Source organism: Hydra vulgaris, chromosome 12, assembly GCF_038396675.1.
Source record: "Hydra vulgaris chromosome 12, alternate assembly HydraT2T_AEP".
NCBI lineage: Eukaryota > Metazoa > Cnidaria > Hydrozoa > Anthoathecata > Hydridae > Hydra > Hydra vulgaris.
The window spans coordinates 21,942,501-21,949,365 of record NC_088931.1 but is presented as its reverse complement, the minus strand read 5'-3'; the positions used below and the strand labels follow the sequence as shown (position 1 = coordinate 21,949,365).

The following is a 6,865-nucleotide window of genomic DNA, read 5'->3' as shown; positions in this document are numbered from 1 at the left end:
AATAAGCGACATTGGTAAGGAAGGAGGCGAAAACTTCTAGTTAAATGCTCTTCCGCGGTGTTCCGTGATAAGACCGTAAGGACTTCTGGGAGCACCTAAATAACTTAGAAAAAAAAAAAAAGAAAAAAAGAAGATAAAAAAATTTCCTCTGTCATGAACAAGATTTTTGGTTTGGCATTCGGTATCTACATTGCCCTCAGTAGTATGATCTTCAATTAGTTTTACATCATCATTTATTTTTACCTCTTCCGAACATGTCAATACTTTGAATACACCTACTTTGACAGCGTTAGATTGGAAGAAGCTGGTTAATTTTGGAAATTTTAATAATGTTTTAACTTTAAGTTCTTTTATTTTTTTGTTTTTGACTACCACTTAAATATTTTCTTCCAGATATTTTTAATTATATTTATAAGCTACAAACCTTCAAAATAAATTTCAAAGAAATACGAGAAAAAATTTATTCACAAAAAATATAGATGTGCTTAGATCGCCACCTTAAGATTAGCCACCTTCAAAGTGAATTTTAGCGTTAAATAGTACTTTACATTTATATAATATATTTCCGAATAGTAATACAAAATCAACTAAACTCTTATAGTCTTATCAGTTTTTACGTGTGGTTTTTGTTTCTCTACTCTATGCTAAGGTTGCACCGTAATTGCACTGCTTGCAGTTATTTATAAAGTACGTTTTGCATAAAATATTTTTAGTGGTTGTTAATTTGGATTAATTTTTATTTTCTTATTCCTTAGCGCAGCGCAGGCGGACATTAGTTTGTAGTTTGGTGCTGGCACTTTTTCTCATTGGGAGCCCCATTTTCTTTGGGGGCCCTAGACATCAGCCAACTCAGCCTAATGGGAGATCCCCTACTGATCACAAATCGAATAAAATTGGGTACAACCCACCTTTCAATACAAATTTTTCAACAAGAATAGGAGATTTTTTTTTGGCCATGGTTGATCGGCTCATTTGATTCACAATTTTCGATTACTTTTACTGTTCGCTCTACTAATTGCACCTACTTTACCGGTAACAACATGTTGAGGGTTTCTCTAGTTCTCAAGAAGCCGAAGAACATTTTAGTGGTATGCATTTAAGAGTAAGAAATAATATATATTTGGATGGAGAAAAAAGAAGGGATATTTTTGCTGGAAGGGATAAGTTTCGTATACAGGTATTCTACGACGCGTAAAACTCGGGGTAAACTATTTTAGTTTGCCCCAAAATTTGTATCATAAATTTGTCACTAATTTTTTCTTTTTTAATTCAACAATACTATAAGTTAAACCTAATAGAGAAATAAAATAACTTACTACACTTTTTAATTTTTTATACAAGATTTAATTTTATTTTGAAAAAAGCTTCAAAAATGGTATTTAGTTACCCCACGCTACGAAATATTTATATGTTTAATTTCCTCTTTTGTACGACAGTATTTGAAGATTCTCGTGGAGTGAAAGATTAGAGATGGAGAAGAGTAGGTCGTTACTTTCAAAAAATAGGCGTAAACTGTTTTTGGATTTTTTATTGGCCGCTTTTTTCTCAAAAATTGCATACTTGTTTTCACAATATAAGCAAACATCTTTTTTTTATTTTCAGGATGAGAGAACTAAAACAATATAAAAATACCTACAAGTTCTCAAAATTCAGCTCTATCTGATGCATAGTGACAACGAAGAATCTGCATATATGAAGCTTATAAGAAAATTTAAGTTTACGGATCTTTTTCGGTTTACGGCTATTTTTTACTTTAAAATACCTTAAGAAGAGTTTTGTTAATTTTGTTTAATTTATCTAAAATTCGTGATTTATAACCAGAGCCGTAACCACAATTTTGATATTGGGGGGGCCTGGGGTTTCTTCGATTAATAAAATATATTTTTTTTAAGGCATGGCGTTAAAAAAAATATATTTTTTTAAATTATTGGGGGGGCCTATGCCCCCTGCCCCCTCCCCCCCGGTGGTTATGGCTCTGATAACATAAATTGAAACAATAGGAAAGAACCCAGTTTGTTAAATATTAGTTTGAAAAATCAACAATATGCACATATGCAAATTTGAAGTTTTTGATGTAATAAATGGTTTTTACTTATTTTCTATTAATGAAAATTCTAATCTGCGTGAGACTTTGTTGTATAGGTCTGTTAGATAGGAAAATATATTAGCAGAAAATACAAAGTTTTTTTGTTTGACTTTCCAAACTTTGCGCAAAACAATTACACAAAATATGTACGACACAAAATATATATGTACACTCATAGATTAAAATTTGAAAACATGTAACAGAATTTTGAACTGATAAATTTTTAAATATTGTTATATAAGATGATGTGTAACTTTTATGTTAATGCTGAGTACTTTTTTTCTTTTACACTTGTTTAGTTTTTTTGCTATTATCAAATTTAAATTAGAAATTTCGATACCATTAGCAGTTGAGAATACCGCGTATAATGCGGTGTCAAAAGGCTGGCTAACATCCTCCATAAACACTCAACTTTATGAATAGTTACCAGCTGTTTTTTGTTTTTTACTAACTTTTGACTAAATTTATTGTTTATTTCTTTGCTCTAGGCGGCCTTAATTAGATCTAATTAGGTACGTAAATAAAGTTTTAATTTAGTTTCAAATATAAATTGACAGTTTAGAAACATACGAAATACTATATTGTGGAAGGAAATACTATATTGTGGAAATTCTTTTCTTTTCTATATAACCCTTAGTAGAATTGATTATCTTCAAAGGGAAATATCAAAACAATTTTTGACTAAAAAAAAATATTTCTGACGAAAATTCGTAAATAATTTAAATAAAAACACAATTAGTTATTGTTTAAATTTATTAAAGGCAAAATAAAATTTTATTTAAACTTTTCAGAAAACATTACTTATCTTTTGAGTGTCCTTCTTTTAACTTGATTGTGTATTTTTCCACTTTATTCAAACCGTACATATAATAAAAATATTTTAAAAATGAAAAATTTTCTCTGTATTAATTCTTCCTCTCTCTCTCTCTCTCTCTCTCTCTCTCTCTCTCTCTCTCTCTCTCTCTCTCTCTCTCTATCTCTCTCTCTCTCTCTCTCTATATATATATATATATATATATATATATATATATATATATATATATATATATATATATAAGTCAGATTTTGAATTTAATATGGATAACTTCTAGTGACCATTTGTTCAAATGCCCAAATAAAAAGTTTAATTTCAGCCATTTTGGTAAAAAATACAAACTTAATAGTAGTTTTCAGTAAAACTTACTGGGGTATGATTACTTTTTATTTTTTGTTTCAAATATTTATCAAAAGTTCTTGCATAAACGACGCCATTTTTTCAACGCTTATTTTTGCGCTTATCGTTTTACTTCTTTTGATGTAATAAAGTTGGTGAAATATTAAAAATGGATTAAATCAAAATTTACTCTGAGAGGTTACAGGGGAGCAAGGTGGATTTCGTATTGACGTTAAACAACCCATTTGTAATTCACAGATAACGCGTTTACGGGCTTAAAAAAATGTTGGAAAACATAGGACAATGGTCATCTTAATTTAGTTTAAAAAGCGACAATGTCTTTTTGAAATTCATTTTTATTTGTACTTTCACTTCTGTGAAAAAAATATTTTATCACTGGAATCTAAGTTTTATATTCTACAAAATAGTATTATAAGTTTCTTTCTGTGATTTTTTTCAGAATGCGAATCCAAAACAAAGTCTTAAATCTTTTTCGTACTGTCTTTGACAAACTGTTAGTTAAAAAAAAAAAGACCTACTCTGTAAAATGAATGACTTTTTAAGATCAGAGACGCAACTTATTTTTGGGCAAAATGTTACTAAACATAAATCAGTGCACTATATCAAATAGTCATTACAATTATGTTTACAATGTGGTTGTATAGATGACATATAGATTTTGGAGCTCCACAATTTAGATTTGATCCTGAATTCACAATTTGCTTCACAATTTAAATTTGCCAGCTCGAAGCAGCCCTGTATTTATGAAAATCATAAGCATCGAGTAAACAAAAGAAAAAAATAATTAATGAAATACATAATCGAAAGCATAATTAGGTATAAATAATGCTAACATGCTTTGAATTAGATAAAACTTTAGGAGAGTAAATAAAAAACTTGTTAATAGTTATAATGCATACTATTGTTATTAAATGAACAAACAAAAATTGAAAAGTTAAATTGAACGAAAAGATATTAAGGTTATTAGATTTTTACTCAACTAAATCAACTTTTAGTCGATTCGTAAGAAGTCCATAGTCAATTAAAATAATTATTTGATTTTTCAAAGTCGAATAATTTCGACTTTCAACTAGTCGACTTTTAGTCGATTTAGTCTATAACAACAATAATAAAAACACCTATGATGCGGCCGCATCATCCACGGATTAGAACCTGTTAATAAAAAGAAAACTACCAACTTTGTTTTCCTTGTCTATTAATTTAATAACTAAGTTTAATAACTAACTTTTCATTACAAATTTTATTTTTTGAATCAACTTTATTTTTTCTATTTTCATTTTTCATTTTCAAGTTTCATCTCTCTTGTAATGGTTTTTGTCTACATTTCTAGTTCTCATTCTGAAAATGAAAATATCACCGCATGAAATATTGTCTTCTTTATAATATTATTAATCATCCAGCTTCTTCAATTGTAGATTTTTATCGCACTTTGACGTATTTGACCAAGTCGTAACAAAAAATGACTAATTCTTTATAGTTGAATTCTTAAATGAAAAAAGTTATTTTATTATTGTAAGCATTATATTATTAAAACAGTTAATATTACAGTAGAGAAAGAGAAAGAAGAAAACACTGTCATAAAAAAGTTACTGCTTCAAAAGTTATAACTTATTATTACTATTGGTTTTTTTAATATAAAAAAAAGTTAATTCTATATTATTTAACATATTATTAACAGCTACTATTCAAGTAGAGAAAGTAAAAGAAGTAAATAATGTCAAAAACTTATTACTTAGACTCAATTCAAAGAATTGTTGTACTTCCCTTTTGACTGCGCGCCTGATGATTGTCTGTTAGCCTTTTAAAAATATTTTGAAAGAATTTTTTTGTCATAAAAATTTATAATTTATTATAAATAGGAGACTATGAATTTTGTTATGTTTTAATCTCATTTTTTAATCCGCCGCGATTTTTTTATTAATTATAACATTTGTGTTATCATTCTATCCAGAATATCGCTACTGTAAACAAAATGGCGGTAAAAAAAAAAACATGAAGAGTATCTTAAGCATTTTTGAAGGCTTTTATCTTCTATTTGATTATGTTATATTTTAAAATTAATTATTTATTTAAAAAAATATGATTACCATTATAAAAGACTATTAAGAACATGTTAATAATTTATTCTTAGTATTATACTCGTATGCAAATGTTTTTATCATTAAATTAAGGTAAACGTCCAAGTTCGTTTAACTGATTTATATATTATAGATTCCTAATAATCTATAGAACGAATAATTTTTTTAAGCCCTTTTTTAAAAAAAATTATTAGTGCTTATTAAAATAATTTTACGTAACACAAATAAGATGTTAAAATTTTGATCATTGTAATATTTTTAAGAAGTTATTTTAGGACTGGTTTTAAACATGTATATATTGTAATGTTATGCATGAGTGTTCGTATTCTATTAGAATGAATTCTTATGGTATAAAAAAAAAGATCTCTGTGATTTAAAATTTTGGATTAAGATATAAATCATTTATCAATTTAAATTAACAAATATGTATAAATAGTTAACTAATTGTTGCAAAATTTTTGACTATGCTTTAATAACTCAAGTTTACTGAAATTTTTTCTGTTTGCAAAAAATTATTAAAAAGAATATGATAATGCCATATATTTTAAATAATTTATCATCATATCAAGTCAGCTTTAGTTATTTTGAACAATAAGAGGTCTTACCTTGATCACTAGGCATTATGATGTTAACATTATTAAAATATAATGTTGTGTTTATACAAACACAACATTATATTTCAAGTTGTGGGAAAAACATTAAACCCTTGAGATAATGCATTATAACAACCTCAATAAATTTTCCAAAAATATAAAATACTGCAACAAAAAATCAAATATGGATAGGTTCATTCTCACATAGCATAGCTAAAATAAGGACAATGAAAAATCTCAAATAAAAAATTTATTTTAGTTTGATAAATTTGTTACCTATTATCTTTAATTAGAAGTTTATTAAAATCAAATGTTTGTAGAGCAATCAAGTAAATACATTCACTTTAAAAAATATACCAAACTTTTAAAATATACCACATGTAATTGCAAAATTGCAAAGGTAAAGTTGTTTAAACAGATAAAGTATTTAAAAACTATTAAAAGGTAATGAACAGCAGAATATGAGTAAAATATTCAACATGTTTTAATGACAAAATAAAAACAATCAGTTCCAGTATAATAAACTGCAACCATCAGTTAATGCAAACTTGAGTGTTAATCTTATATAGAAGAGGCATGAAAGCATGAAAACATCTTTTATAGTGAAATTTTTTCTTATATTATTCTTCTACTGTGTATAAATATAATTCGCACTAGGATATGTATATATATATATATATATATATATATATATATATATATATATATATATATATATATATATATATATATATATATCCTAGTATATATATATATATATATATATATATATATATATCCTAGTGCAAATATATATATATATATATATATATATATATATATATATATATATATATATATATATATATATATATATGTATATATATATATATATACATACATACATAGATGCATACATATATACATACATACATACAAACATACATACATACAT

The 6,865-nt window shown here is 26.1% G+C and overlaps 1 long non-coding RNA gene across 1 annotated transcript; it reads right to left on the bottom strand.

Annotated features, from left to right (window-relative positions):
• Positions 1 to 4,441: 4,441 nt before the first annotated feature.
• Positions 4,442 to 5,157, bottom strand: LOC136088580 (uncharacterized). The gene is made up of 2 exons (XR_010642280.1): positions 4,993 to 5,157; positions 4,442 to 4,744 (listed from the first exon to the last, which is right to left on the bottom strand). It is a non-coding gene; the product is annotated as an uncharacterized LOC136088580 (long non-coding RNA).
• Positions 5,158 to 6,865: the final 1,708 nt, after the last annotated feature.